The 16,795-nt window shown below is 39.9% G+C and overlaps 1 protein-coding gene across 1 annotated transcript in view; it reads right to left on the reverse strand.

Moving 5' to 3' along the window:
* Window positions 1-16,795, reverse strand: part of LOC113089654 (voltage-dependent T-type calcium channel subunit alpha-1I-like) — a 155,743-nt gene that overhangs the window by 62,255 nt on the left and 76,693 nt on the right. The window lies entirely within an intron of this gene.

Consider the following 16,795-nt stretch of genomic DNA (forward strand, 5'->3'; position numbering starts at 1 on the left):
CCAAATGATGCTTATGGCCCGTGATACTGGTACAGATAGTGAACAATTCTTTTTGTAACTGTATATTTCAATTTGGAAAAATAATTTAGTTCCCACTTTAGAGTGAACCTTAACTCCGATCAGTTGGGTACAAGGGGTGAAAACGATATACTGTTCATTTTCTTACACAAACCGCTCGTTTCGTGTCTTCGGTCATCAATGTGTACTTACGATGGGGAATTGTTTAATTTGGACTCCTCTGTGCATGCTCTTTGAGGTGATGACCATAGACCTCCATTATATGAGTCACAGACAAGAACGGTTTGACCTATAAATCTCAAAATGGGGAAATAGTGCGGAAACAAAGACACCTACATCTTGGATCTCCTTGAGGTAAGCTAAAACTTATCAATTTTATTTGAAAGTGAACCATCCCTTTAATGATCTTGCCAATATCCACACAGCTGACAGCTTTACCTGTTGTAGTTTGTTCAAGTTGTGCACAAAATAGATGCTGCTTTTCTGTGCTTCTCTCTCACACAATGCACAACTGAGCCATTCATCAGGAGTGTGGCAGAGATGAGGACCGTTTGAAACTCTTTTTCCACTAAAACTTTGACGCGCATCGTCACAGTTTATTATGTGAACGTGGCAAATGATGCGATCGCAAAACAGGCATTATATGCACTTTTTTAAGTTATAACGTAAATATATTGGCCTTGTCGCCAGTGGGGACCTCAACAAAATCTTCACTCGCAATATAACATTTTTGGTCGCATTTGCTACCATTTTCGTCGCAGTTTGTAGCCCTGGATGTGCTTGTTGTTTTGTCTGACTATGTGGATGCAAAAAGAACATTTTGTATTTTGAAATGAAATGCAGTTCTCAGGTGTAGATAAGTTTGGTTGATATCAAAACCCATTCAAATATACCCTGTTCATTTTCATAGCGTGAGAATGCAGTCTAACAAGACTTTGAATTGAATTAAACTTTACTGCATTAAATATTTGAACCACACTAATACAATTACTTTGAGTCATTTGTTAATTACTGATCAAGATTGCAATAGTTTACATAGAAGCAATTTAAAATGTTTTTTTTTATAACACTTTCTTAGTTTCAGAATCAGAAAGCGCTTTACTGCCAGGTATGTTTACAAATGAGGTGAATTTGTTTTGGTGACGGAAGCTTCCACAAGCAGAATGATATTGACAAGACACAGATAAGAATAAGTAAATGGGGAATAACAATCTACAGGTGTACATAAATGTCATTCACGAGTTCACATCTACGTATATTAATACCGTAAGTTTATGCGTATTTGGCGTGCTGTCCGGGTGGAGGGCTCCGAGCTCGGGATGTGGCCCGAACCCAGAGTACTCCCCCCGGTTGTGGTAAGAGTAGATGGATCTATAAGTGAGGAGAAATGGGGTGGAGGAGGGATGCTGAAACTGTCAATGAACAGAGATAGGTTCTGCTGTTATTTATACCTTGTCATGAGTTGATTACTGATTGGTCTCCACTTGTGTTAATCAGGTTAATGAACTGCGACTGTTCCTCCCGAACTTTGTTATAAAACAGCATTTCACGAGTTCACATCTACGTATATTAATACCGTAAGTTTATGCGTATTTGGCGTGCTGTCCGGGTGGAGGGCTCCGAGCTCGGGATGTGGCCCGAACCCAGAGTACTCCCCCCAAAAACAAGAGAGCAAAAGGACAGCCGCCAGACTACGAACCCCCCAAAACGCAGAGATTTGGCGGGCTGACGTTTTTAGAAGTATGGTCGTTTGACCAGGAGATCTTGCATTGCCTCTGGCAGAAGTAGAGGAGCAGGCAGGTCCTGTTGGTTAATAGTTGAGGAAGAAGCAGTTACGGTGTCGGGAAGACGGGCTCCACCGTCTGCCTGCGAGGTGTAATGATATATTGACTAGATGCGTAATGTATCCGCTGGGAGGCTGAGGCTCGCTGGACAGATAGAGGAAACAAATTATATTCCTGCATCCGCTGGAAGACTGGCTCGCTGGATGAAGAACAGAAAGAGATGGATGCATACTGCGTCCACTGGGAGACTGAGGCTCGCTGGACGGGTAGAGGAATGAATAGGTATTTACCGCGTCCGCTGGGACACTAGTGCTCGTTGGACAGACAGAGGAAACCAATAGATATTACTGCATCCGCTGGGAGACTGAGGCTCGCTGGACAGATATGGGAGACGAATTATGTCCCTGCGTCCGCTGGAAGACTGGGCTTGCTGGACGAAGAACAGGAAGAGATGGATGCATACTGCGTCTGCTGAGGGACTAGTGCTCGCTGGACAGGCAGAGGAAAAAATATGTATTTACGGTGTCCCCTTGGAGACTGAGGCCCAATGGACAGGTAGAAGGAATTAGATAATTACTGCATCCGCTGAGAGACTAACGCTCGCTGGACGGACAGGGAAATCAATGGATATTTCTGCATCCGCTGGGAGACTAGTGCTCGCTGGACAAACAGTGGAAAAATACATGTTATTGAGTCCGCTGTGAGACTAGTGCTCGCGGACTGATAGAGAAGACAAATAGGTATTTTCTGTGTCCGCTGGGAGGCTGAGGCTCGCTGGACAGACAGAGGAAAGAAAAATAATAATGAAAAATAGATATTTACTGGGTCCGCTGGGAGACTGAGGCTCGCTGGACGGACAGTGGAATGAATAAATATTTACTGCGTCCGCTGAGAGACTGGTGCTCGCTGGACGGACAGTGGAAACGAATAAATATTTACTGCGTCCGCTGAGAGACTCATGCTCGCTGGACGGACAGTGGAAACAAATAAATATTTACTGCGTCCGCTGAGAGACTGGTGCTCGCTGGACGGACAGTGGAAACGAATAAATATTTACTGCGTCCGCTGAGAGACTCATGCTCACTGGACGGAAAGTGGAAACGGATGAATATTTACTGCGTCCGCTGAGAGACTAGTGCTCGCTGGACGGACAGTGGAAACGGATAAATATTTACTGCGTCCTCTGAGAGACTGGTGCTCGCTGGACGGACAGTGGAAACGGATAAATATACTAGTGCTCGCTGGACGGACAGTGGAACGGATAAATATTTACTGCGTCCGCTGAGAGACTAGTGCTCGCTGGATGGACTTACTGCGTCCGCTGAGAGACTGGTGCTCGCTGGACGGGCAGTGGAAACGGATAAATATTTACTGCGTCCGCTGAGAGACTGGTGCTCGCTGGACGGACAGTGGAAACGAATAAATATTTACTGCGTCCGCTGAGAGACTGGTGCTCGCTGGACGGACAGTGGAAACGGATAAATATTTACTGCGTTCGTTGAGAGACTCGTGCTCGCTGGACGGGCAGTGGAAACGAATAAATATTTACTGCGTCCGCTGAGAGACTGGTGCTCGCTGGACGGGCAGTGGAAACGAATAAATATTTACTGCGTCCGCTGAGAGACTCGTTCTCGCTGGACGGACAGTGGAAACGGATAAATATTTACTGCGTCCGCTGAGAGACTTTTAAATTAAAAATTTTTATTATGTTTGAAAACGCCGTATTGTGCAGAGGCTAATGCGACTGGGAATGTGGGGCATCAAAGCTGATCATAAACCCTTGTTGAAATTCACGTCGCTTATTGTGAAAACTGAACAGCTTATTTCAGTGAAATGGCTTAACATGATGACTTATTTTTTATTATTTTTTTTATTTTTTTTATTTATTTTTATTTTTTTTTTGTGTATCTGGGGGAGGTACAGAAAAGGCTCCTGCGGGAGCAGACACTGCTGCGGCAGTGAGGAGATATGAAAGGGGCTCCTGCGGGAGCAGACACTGCTGCGGCAGTGAGGAGATAAGAAAGGGGCTCCTGCGGGAGCAGACACTGCTGCGGCAGTGAGGAGATACGAAAGGGGCTCCTGCGGGAGCAGACACTGCTGCGGCAGTGAGGAGATACGAAAGGGGCTCCTGCAGGAGCAGACACTGCTGCGGCAGTGAGGAGATACGAAAAAGGCTCCTGCAGGAGCAGGCACTGCTGCGGCAATGGGGAGATATGGAAAAGGCTCCTGTGGAAGCAGCTCTGCATTTAACCCATCCAAGTGCACACACGGCAGTGAACGCGCACACACCGTGAACGCACTCCCGGAGCAGTGGGCAACCATTTATGCTGCGGTGCCCAGGGTGCAACTGGGGGTTCGGTGCCCTGCTCAAGGACACCTCAGTCATGGCATGGCCGGGCCGTGACTCGAACCCACAACCCTAGGGTTAGGAGTCCACTCTCTAACCACTGGGCCCTGAGTTCCCCCTCCTTGACTGTGGGAAGAGTAGGCAGGTTAGTAACATTTTCAACCTTTGTTCATTTTCAACCAATGTGGAGGAAGTTTTTTTTTTTTTTTTTTTTTTTTTATATATATTTTTTTTTTACAGTATAAAATAAGAGGCAAAAAATTATTTTACTATTGTAAATATGAGTTTATGACAGCATTTATAATTAAACCACGGTAGCCATAAATTTACCGTTGTCTGAGACGTCTTGAAATGTTCTTTAGCATCATGACCATAGAATGTAGTTATGGTTCTGCAAGGTTTAGCATGGTTTCCAGAGATCTGGAGCTGATTCTGGGTAGCTCGGTGGTTTGTGACTGTTGTCTCGTGGCGCGCTGTCTTTTAAGGGGCCGTTCACCCATCACGTCTTTTTTTTTTTTTTTTTTTTTTTTCTCCTTCTCAGGCGCGTCCGCTCCGCATAGAGTTGAAAACATCTCAACTTTTCAGGATGCCGCAGCGCAAGAATATCAGACCTGAACCAGGAAGTTGGTCACCAGATCACGGGGTAACCAGTTAAATTGCATGGAGACACCCGAGAGCGCCTAGATGTTCCTCTGAGGTGCTCGCTCATCGCAGTTGTGCTGCCGTGGTACACCATATCTGTTTTGCAAAGGGAACAAAGAGACGTTTTATTTGTCCTCTGTTTAAAGTATTCTCATACTTTTAATAACAGTGGTCTCGGTTTGTGATAGAATGCAACTTCTTCATTCACTGTATGCCATTATGCGAGATGTAAACAGTGTGACGCGTCCACGCATTGCACGCGCGTCGACGTATTTTATTATTATTTTTTTTCTCTCGACGTAAGCGATGATGTCGACGCGTCGTTGCAGCACTAATTAGTGGTGGAAATTATGATTCTTTCTAGAGATTCGTTCATTTTCGGTTCATTCAACAAAATGATTAGTTCGGAGATAATTTCTTCGTTTTACACAGAATATGCCAGCAGGTGGCAAAAGAATGTATTATGTGTTATGTCTTACGTCAACGAACGCATTCACTTGTTACAAAAACTGATCTGGCTTTATTAAAATGTGTGTATAATCGCGTTCAATATATGAAGTCTAATTGAGTTGTTCAGATGAACAAAGCACAGGGTTTCTTGCCTATTTAGCATTTTAATTGTTTGGTCAGACAGTTTGTATATTATATACTCACATCCATAAATCGGGGATTAACCTTTCTTGTACGGTCTATGGATTAAACGTGGAGTTGCTAAATATCAAAACGAGCGTATGTGCACAGTACTGTACCTATAACTGCGCTTTGCATTTTCGAGATTGACATGCTAAAATAGCAGATTAACCCAGTTTACTCTAATTCATTTTGTTCGCGAACAAGATAAGCTATGTGCCAGTTCATTTAATTCACAAACGACATGTATCCGTTCATTCAGTTCGTTCACGAATGACAAGTGTGCCAGTTCAGTCATTTCACTCACGAACGATAAGATCTCTAGATCTAGTTCAGACTCATATGAAACTCGTTCATTGAAGGGCGTATTCGTTACTACATTCAACAAATCACATACTCTGTCACATCTCATACTCGAAGGCTATCGGCTCGATGTTGAGTAATTCTTTGACAGGATGAAACGGTTGTTACCCGGTTCACTGAGCTGCGCATGCGCTGCTTAAAGCGCCGCGCTGCTATGAAGGGAGGAACTTTACTGAACGAGAAATATGAGTCCGTGGATAACATGAACGATTTGTTCGCCTAAAAGATTCGTTCACCTAAAAGATTCATTCAAAAAGAACGATTCGTTTACGAACGACACATCACTAGCACTAATGGATACATCTGGAACACTGGTTTCACGTTGTAGTATAGACTGTGGAAACAGAGGCTTCTGAAAACTATGGGAATCATTATGCAATGAAAATCATTATGTCTGTAAAACATACCAACAGACATGATTATGGCAATAACGTTAATTGCAGTTATGTGCTATTCACTTACAAGCAGTTCTAACAATATTTACTTGCATGCTTTCATATTACGGTCCTAGAAAAACTCAGAATTTACTCACACTGCTGTCCTGCGGCAAAACGAGGGTATAATGATCACGCCAGTAGATTGTGAAATATGTCCCCAAGAAAATTGGTCCTGCCAGAATAATTGCATGAAACTTGTCTGTAAAACCTCAGTGAGGTTTAAACATGCACGGTAAGGCAGATGATATCTTTGGACATTTCAGTGTGGATGATGACTACCTCATGGCCTGATTTAACAAACTTTAAGCCTCCTTTCCACAGCACGCGACATTTGTACACGATTGTCGCATTTCTCCCTCTCGCGGCAGGCGTGCTTAACTTTCAAACTGGTCGTGCAGTAGCCCTAACTGTTACCTTGACATGTTCACCATGGTAAAGTTAATAATTTGAATGAATATAATGTATAATGTATGAATACATCGTCACAAATCAGATTACCCCCTAAATAAAAACAGCAGGTTTTATGGGGCTAATCACGTAAATAATGGTTTAATAATTATTTCTGCCATAATTATTATGAACCACCATTTTACATAAATGATGTTGAAGAATAATGTCAAGGTTAACAAAATATAGGTAATTCTGACCTCGCACCGAAAGATCACATCCGGTCGGGCGTTTGCACACGGCCTGGTCGCAGAAGTTTAAATATTTGAACGCATCCGAGGCTCAATTTGGATCTGAATTTCCACATACATATGTGATCGGAACTCCACGCGGCTCTCGCACTACTTCTGGCCGCAAACCTGTATTTACCGTCTTCATCTGAAAATGTATTGATTTATGACGCAGGAGGCGGCCTCAAACTTCGCCTCGGCCGGAAAAAGCCGCAGTGAAAGGCTGAGCCGCTGCGGGAAGTGAAAGAGGCTTGCTGCAGTAAGAACTGAGGAGCGGGCTGGTTGAATGCCTGCTGGTGCTGCGATTCCAGCGCTCAAAGAGAGCCCGGTCTTGATCGGATCAATTGTGGTGTCAAGCGAGGCGAGCTTGAACTTTGCACGGTCTATTGGCCACGACGTGTGGCTTGGCACGAAGAGCAGCTGTCGCGATGACGTTTGATGGTGCTCAACGGCCGTGTTTAATGATCATGGTCAGCAAAGTAGCATATCTGAAAAATCATCGGTATGGATCTCCTTGTTGGAAGGAAGATTTCGTCTGTGATAAGATGACAGACAGCGCGAACCGGGATGCTGAAACTGTCAATGAACAGAGATAGGTTCTGCTGTTATTTATACCTTGTCATAAGTTGATTACTGATTGGTCTCCACTTGTGTTAATCAGGTTAATGAACTGCGACTGTTCCTCCCGAACTTTGTTATAAAACAGCATATAATTGTGTGGTAAATGTATGAAAAGTGCTGTTACACGTTTATTGTCAAGTGTTCATGAGGTAGATTGCGTGAAGGAAGAATCGGTCCTCTGTCTGGCCGTTCTGGCGTTCAATGCTCTGAAGCACCGACCAGACAGCAACAGTTCAAAGATATGCTTACACAGCAAAAAACGTCGGGTTGTTTTTTTTTTTTTTTTTTTTAACCCAACCGTTGGGTTACACACATTGGGTCAATGTGTTGGGTTATCTTAAAATTTGTTGGGTAATTTTTTTTTTTTTTTTTTTTTTTTTTTTCGTCGTTGGGTTATTTTTAGTTTTAACCCAACTGTTGGGTTAAATGTTTCCCGCTTCACTCCGGTTCAAATTTTAACGGTACAGTCAGACTCAGCGCGGACATCAGTGGCAACCTGCCTGACTATGAAGGGTAAGTAACTGTTAATATAATCATTTGATGCATATAACCGTTATAACATTAAGGTGTCTGATACGTTAATTATTATTTTTTTATACGTTAAATAAGTTTTTATTCTCTTTAGTCCGTTTGTTTCCCCCAGATAAGAATCATATTCCTGTTTGTTCGCCAGCATTAATGCATTAAAAGATTAGCTGCAAAACTTTTTAGACAAGTATTAACGTTACTTAAAGTTGATAAAAATGTTTGACGAAATCGATCGAATTAAGATAGAAAAGCCGCACGGATGAATCGGACCAGTAAAAGAAGCTGCTGGAGCTGAGCTCCCAGACATCAGTCATGCGACAGACAGCAGACTCCGCGAGAATCGTTTGAATGAACCTGCACTTTTCTGTTTTAAAAGTTCAAAATCCAGACGAAAGAAAAGCGCGCAGTTGTGAGGCAATCCTCTCTTTCAGCGGAAATTTATACCAGTTCCCCAAATTTACATAACGTTACTCCTACATCCAACCTAACTGAAACATTTCAAGGTAAGTAACCGATTTAAATTAATGGTACATAAGTTTTCAATTTTACTTAGACCTATGACTTCCAAAAATTATGAAATAGGACAAATGAGGTGAAATAAATGTATTGTTGCATTCCGTCCAACAAAGCTTCCTTTCATTTACAGTGTACTTTTGTTCCTCCCTACAAGTCCAAATCAGTCAAAGGGTAAAGGTTGGTCAAATTTACTCACATTAACCACAAATATTGCCACAAATTTCCTGGAGGGAGTAAAAACTGGTTTAGTCTGTCTCTTAGTGCAAATGATAGTAGATCCCCACAAAGACTGTAAAAATGTAAACTGTAAGCTTATTTATTTTTTAATTTTGCTTTCTGTACTTTTGTCATTTTAAAGGCCTTCGTGCCATCTGCACCATATCACACAAATGGAAAATTGGTGTGCACATCATACACGGAAATGAAGCGGTCCTTCATTGACATTCAACCTGTAAGTAAAAGCAAAACTTAAAATTACAGTGCCCTGTGAAATCAAGTCACCTTTATTTATTTTGTATAAGACACACGTTGTACAATGCAAATCGTTCCAAGAAGATCTATTTAAAAAAAAAAAAAAAATGATGACAGAATTTTAATTTATAATAATTGAATTATCACTTTAACCAATTAAAATTCACTATAGCTTTTAACTCATTTAAATTCACTCATTTGTAAAGTGAGTGTATCAATGAAATATCATCACAATGCATGTTAACTGAACTTTATTTATTTTTTATTCTTTTAAGGTTGGCACTAATATATAGTGCTGTACATGAACCACGAGACAAGCCAGAATCCACATGTCCTGGTGCTTGGTGACAAGGAAAACTGGAACAGAAGACAATACTACAAGCAGTCGATCTGTGTTGTAAACTTTTCTTTGTATACGACATCTACTACCCAAAGCCCTCTGCTCCCATTTGAGAGTTTTTGGAACACACACTCTTTAATAGTTTCTTCTGCACACTGTCTCCTCCTTAAAAATGTTGAATTTAGTAATCAGTAAAATACTTTTTTATTTTATTGATCGTCAGTAGGTCCAGCAGCTGGTATATTTTTATTATTTTTACTTGATTTTATGATTTTTGTTTTATTATTATATGTTAGGTTCATTTTATTTAAAAGTCATCATATTTGCCAAGTATGGTAACCCATATTCGGAATTGGTGCTCTGCATTTAACCCACCCTTCGGGTTACAGGTCCAACTCTCTAAACATTAGGCCACAGCTGTGAACTGTATTTGCACGTTTGTGTGTTTTGATATGAATATGAATTGACACATTTGTACATCTTGAAAATGTCAGTTGTTTTACACATTCTTGTACATTTAAATAAAATATTTTAAAATATATTTGTAAATGTGTTATTTGCATATAAAATCTGTAATTTACAACAAAGTAGTTTCAAAATATGGTTGTATTAAGTCATTTTTAATAAAAAATACTGATCTTAATTAATATAAATAATTAACTCAACTGCTGGGTAACTTTTAACCCAACAGGATTTTAACCCAATGGGTTGGGTTGAAATAACCCATAGATGGGAAGGTGCTATACCAACCCATAGTTGGGTTATTTTTAACCCAACATTTTTTAGTGTGTATGAACACTTTTATAAAAAAAAAAAAAAAAAAGGATTTTTATTCAAACATGCAAAAACCTGAATTTTAGCATGGTTTATTCTGCATGCAGATCCTATTTTGAGTTCTTTAAGTGAAATCAAGGAGTTTATAAGACCGGTTTCTTCTTTCTTTTATTCTTTAGACATGTAGAACATATCCATGTTTGTGCTGTTGTGTGTGTGCTGTAGATGTAAAACTTTTAGGAATCTCATCAAGTTGTAGGTTATTCAATACTGGTCAGTCGTATCTGACATAAAGTATCCGAGAATTAAACTGAGCACTGACACCATTAACTTAAGTGAATGAAACGCAGTAATCGGCTATGTGCATTCACACAAATAACTTTTTATTTGAATGTTTCATGTGTTGACACAAATGACTTTATTTTAATGTCTCGTTGATACAACACGACACTGAGTTGTTAAAAAAGATGTGTAGAGACGTTAGTGCTTGATGACGCTAGACTCGATTAATCAGATTTTGGACTCAGACTTTGTATCGCTAGTATCCACTGCAGTCTTCTGAGGTCAGTTTTGGTGTGTGTGTGTGTGTGTGTGTGTGTGTGTGTGTGTGTGTGTGTGTGCGCGCGCGCATGAGTAATTAACCATTTTCATCACAATTTGATGAAAGACTCAAACATTTCAGAAATCCTTGTTTTTCCATCACTAGATAAAACACAAGAACTCTAGGAGCTGAAGTGGCACAACACATAGACACAAACAATAATAATAACCAACGAAGGACAGAACAGAACCAGGAGTGTAATGCTGCCTTCATGTGCTAACTGAAATTTCCCATTTCCCATTTATGAAGATTATGAGCATATTGTGTTCAAGTTTTTTTTTTATATCAGAAAGAATAAAATGTAGCATCCCATTTGTTGACAATCATATACAGGTCCTTCTCAAAAAAGTAGCATATTGTGATAAAAGTTCATTATTTTCCATAATGTAATGATAAAAATTAAACTTTCATATATTTTAGATTCATTGCACACCAACTTAAATATTTCAGGTCTTTTATTGTTTTAATACTGATGATTTTAGCATACAGCTCATGAAAACCCAAAATTCCTATCTCAAAAAATTAGCATATTTCATCTGACCAATAAAAGAAAAGTGTTTTTAATACAAAAAAAAGTCAACCTTCAAATAATTATGTTCAGTTATGCACTCAAAACTTGGTCGGGAATCCTTTTGCAGAAATGATTGCTTCAGTGCGGCGTGGCATGGAGGCAATCAGCCTATGGCACTGCTGAGGTGTTATGGAGGCCCAGGATGCTTCAATAGCGGCCTTACGCTCATCCAGAGTGTTGGGTCTTGCGTCTCTCAACTTTCTCTTCACAATATCCCACAGATTCTCTATGGGGTTCAGGTCAGGAGAGTTGGCAGGCCAATTGAGCACAGTAATACCATGGTCAGTAAACCATTTACCAGTGGTTTTGGCACTCTGAGCAGGTGTCAGGTCGTGCTGAAAAACGTAATCTTCAACTCCATAAAGCTTTTCAGCAGATGGAAGCATGAAGTGCTCCAAAATCTCCTGATAGCTAGCTGCATTGACCCTGCCCTTGATAAAACACAGTGGACCAACACCAGCAGCTGACATGGCACCCCAGACCATCACTGACTGTGGGTACTTGACACTGGACTTCAGGCATTTTGGCATTTCCTTCTCCCCAGTCTTCCTCCAGACTGGCACCTTGATTTACGAATGACATGCAAAATTTGCTTTGATCCGAAAAAAGTAGTTTGGACCACTGAGCAACAGTCCAGTGCTGCTTCTCTGTAGCCCATTTCCTGCACACGCCTGTGCACGGTGGCAGGGGCGTCGCACCCGTGGGGGATGTGGGTGTTTTAACACCCACACTTTTCCCGGTGAGAGGGTTCAACACCCACACGTTATCTGCAGTTTTTCCGCAGTTTTGCACAAACGCCTTACTACAGTCGTTCCTCCGTTTCTCTGGCCACTCTGTGTCTGCGCTCGCTGCTGATGCTGCCTCCTCCCCCTCCCTCTCATGACACCTGCTTTGAGCCTGACCGGCTGATGATTGGCTGTTCTGCCTTAAGTCCCGCCTCTCTTGGGGTGTTATTGGTCAGCTCGTGCTGAGGAGGCGGGCACCTAGGCGGGAAGAGTTTGGGAAGATGTTCTGTTATCGTTTTTGTTGACATGTCGAGTGTTTTCGGTATTATATTTCGTTTTTTAGACTAATGCTAATTTATATTATTGGGATATTGTTCAGCAGCTAGCTAAATTCGGTTATGTAACGTTATGTGGCATGCAATGTATAACATATCTGTGATGAAGAAGGTAGGGAATTGACAAGGAGGGGGGACAAACTGGCATTGTTAAGCAGTGTATTTATGGGTTCATTGCCAGTGCAACTGATTTTGATATTTTGAGCATTGTTTGTTGATTAGCTGAATACTTTTGTGGATACTTACTGAGTGTTTGATTGTAACGTTACCTGTTGAGGAGAAAAAAGTGAGAAATGATGACATTGTTTGCCTACCTGTTGAAGAATTGAAAGAAAAATTTATATTATTTTAATGTTTAAAAACAGTAAATTGTTACATTATTTATACCACCAGAGAAAAAGCTCTGTGTGGGCGTTTTTTTTTCTCCCCTTTTCTAAATTTTTTTTTAAAATGTAGGATCATTTTTTTTTCCCAGCCAAACTTTAAGCCCTGCATTTTGTACCCCTCTGTCACTGTATTCGGCATTTTTTTATTGTTTATAAACAAACCACATCCATCCCCCACACTTTTGAAAAGCTTGCTACGCCCCTGCACGGTGGCTCTGGATGTTTCTACTCCAGACTCAGTCCACTGCTTCCGCAGGTCCCCCAAGGTCTGGAATCTGTCCTTCTCCACAATCTTCCTCAGGGTCCGGTCACCTCTTCTCATTGTGCAGCGTTTTTTGCCACACTTTTTCCTTCCCACAGACTTCCCACTGAGATGCCTTGATACAGCACTCTGGGAACAGCCTATTCGTTCAGAAATTTCTTTATTTGTCTTACCCTCTCGCTTGAGGGTGTCAATGATGGCCTTCTGGACAGCAGTCAGGTCGGCAGTCTTACCCATGATTGTGGTTTTGAGCAGTGGTGGACAGTAACGGAGTAGCTTTACTTCGTTACTGTACTTAAGTACATTTTTCAAGTATCTGTACTTTACTGGAGTAGTTTTATTTTGAGCAACTTTTACTTTTACTTCACTACATTCCAAAGCATAAAATCGTACTTTTTACTTCACTACATTTCATAAAACATATCGTTACTCCCTATAATATCATGTGCTCCGACACGCAGAAGCGGTGCCTGATTCATCATGAACGAACTGAATCTTTTCAAAATAAACTTTTAAGTTGGATCGCGAATCACACCAAACAATTCGTTTACGAATTAGAATGATCTGATTGCAGCTGTTCTGGTGTCGACCACTCACTGATTCAAATGAACCGTTTAGTGCGAGTCTACAGAAGTAAGAACCGGGAGATCTTGTGAGCGCGTGTGCGTCTGACGTTGCTAAAAGTTATTAAAAGTTATTAATGTCGAAATTTTGGATTAATTATTGTAACTGAAAATCATATTTAGGTCAAAGCTGTCAATTGTTTGGGAACTAAATCCGTTGTAAAGAGTGATCTATTTAAGCCCACTGAAATGCTCGAATGCAGACGATGCAGACACATCAATTTTAGGTAAAAAAAAAACAACAACAACAACAAACAAAAAAAACCCATAAAATAACACAGATTAAATACAATAACTCATGCACGTTCAAATTCACCGCTGCCGTAATGTTAACAGTTTAATTAAAATGTCCAGTGTGATGTCTGTTTTTATATTGTTTATCGACAGTAACGTTATACATATGTATATTGTTTGGATTAACTAGACGAGTAGACAGACATGAATGTTCTTCGTACTGAAAATAAGTAAATATTGTTAGCTGATGCTAACTGTCTAGCTAACAAGCTTGTTGGTGCTAAGTTGATGTAATTTTTATAAATAATGTCCAAATATTTTTATTCAGCCACCTGATATATATATATATATATATATATATATATATATATATATATATATTATAGATTACATCTGGTTAGAAAAGAAATGATGTGATGTTCAGAACATGGTAACTACAGTAATTATCAGTGGGAAGAGATGCACCCCGCTTGGCCAGGGGTGTTTTTTAAACCACAGAAGACAAGATTTGAGAAGGAAAAAATCATTATCTTTATTTAAAAAATTTTTATTATTTTTTTCCTTAAAATGTTCTTCCTAACTTCAGGCCTTATTATCATGTCATATATACAGTACAGACCAAAAGTTTGGACACACCTTCTCATTCAAAGAGTTTTCTTTATTTTCATGACTATGAAAATAGTAGATTCACGCTGAAGGCATCAAAACTATGAATTAACACATGTGGAATTATATATGGAATTATATACATAACAAAAAAGTGTGAAACAACTGAAAATATGTCATATTGTAGGTTCTTCAAAGTAGCCACCTTTTGCTTTGATCACTGCTTTGCACACTCTTGGCGTTCTCTTGATGAGCTTCAAGAGGTAGTCACCTGAAATGGTCTTCCAACAGTCTTGAAGGAGTTCCCCGAGAGATGCTTAGCACTTGTTGGCCTTTTGCCTTCTGTCTGCGGTCCAGCTCACCCCTAAACCATCTGGATTGGGTTCAGGTCCAGTGACTGTGGAGGCCAGGTCATCTGGCGCAGCACCCCATCACTCTCCTTCTTGGTCAAATAGCCCTTGATGCCTTCAGTGTGACTCTACAATTTACAGTCATGAAAATAAAGAAAACTCTTTGAATGAGAAGGTGTGTCCAAACTTTTGGTCTTTACTGTAACTTTGATATTCTGTAAAACAACAAACTTTAAAATACTTTGTTCTTACTGGTGAAAATCAGATGGTCATCTCTGTTTTCTCTCAGGTACATCACAGTGTAAGCTTCACAGTTAACATTACTCTCATCAGCGTAGTCCATATCTACAACAAAAATATATCTTGACTCCATATAGTGGTTATTTTGAAAAAATCCAAGGTATTTTAAACAGTAGGATTATAAAAATGTGCTAATATAAAATTAAATTAAGTAGCCTATATAAAATTGTAAACATCTATCTTGCAGTACTTTTTTACTTAAGTACATAAAAAATTGAGTACTTTTTTTACTTTCACTTGAGTAAAATTGAAAAAGGAGTACTTTTACTTTTACTGGAGTAATATTTTACCATATGTATCTGTACTTTTATTCAAGTACTTGATTTGTGTACTTCGTCCACCACTGGTTTTGAGTAATGAACCAGGCTGGGAGTTTGTAAAAGCCTCAGGAATCTTTTGCAGGTGTTTAGAGGTAATTAGTTGATTCAGATGATTAGGTTAATAGCTCGTTTAGAGAACCTTTTCATGATATGCTAATTTTTTGAGATTTTAATTTTGGGTTTTCATGAGCTGTATGCCAAAATCATCAGTATTAAAACAATAAAAGACCTGAAATATTTCAGCTGGTGTGCAATGAATCTAAAATATTTGAAAGTTAAATTTTTATCATTACATTATGGAAAATAATGAACTTTTATCACAATATGCAATTTTTTTTAGAGGGACCTGTAAACATTCTCCACGCTATACATGCAGTTTGCTGACAATTCTGGAATTTCAGTCATATACACCCATTGCGTGAAATGACATCGGAGAGACGTCTTTTTCATGTAATTTTTAGGCGTCCAAATTCGGTCCATTGAAGGGGTTGTTTTGTAACGGCAGGTGACATCTTTTTTCGGTGTTTTCCGCACATCTAATGTTGACGTCCGTGGGACCTCTGTGTAAGGGCTATTTATAGTCCGTATGTGGTAGTTTGTGGACATCTTTTCAACATCAAATTTAGACTTATTTTGGACGTGATTTTCATAACGTCTATAACTGTGGTCCCATGTTTCCAGAGGGTGGAGGACATGTTTTCTGTGCAAGTTAATTTCCCTGTAACTTGTTTGGCTCAAATTCTACTTTCAACAGGAACTCAAAATGATCTGGAACGGTATGCCACCTTCTGAAATGGGACTAGATCATTTTCCAAAAACCACATACCACACTCCAGTTATACAGATACAAATCACAATTCAATATCACCATTTTCATCTTTATTCAAACATAAATTCACCAGTGATGCAGGCTGAAAAGCTGTGCCGTCATTTTGCAATAGTTGAACACTTGAGTAAAATGCCTGCCGTGTTGCCTCAGCCAATCAGAGTGGAGTTTACTGGTTGGGTTATGATGATGTGCTGCCTCAACCAATTAGAGTGATGTTGACTGTTTTTTGCCTCTTTGGTTGAAATCCAAAGCCCTTGATAGAGGCAGAACCTGTTTTTACCAAGTGAGACATGTTCCTGGGACAACATTGTGATTAACCAATCAGATTTGAAGAACCAGTTTATAGATTTTGTAAAGTTTACACTTAAAATCACTTTTTGTTGCTTGTACATCAGTGTCATTCATCTATCATTTCCTCTGATTTTAGGGATTACTCATGGTTAGGGTTCGGTTTAGGTGTAGGGAAATGGTCAAGAATATATTTTCGGAGTAAAAAGGTGTTCCA

Source organism: Carassius auratus, chromosome 6 (assembly GCF_003368295.1).
Source record: "Carassius auratus strain Wakin chromosome 6, ASM336829v1, whole genome shotgun sequence".
NCBI lineage: Eukaryota > Metazoa > Chordata > Actinopteri > Cypriniformes > Cyprinidae > Carassius > Carassius auratus.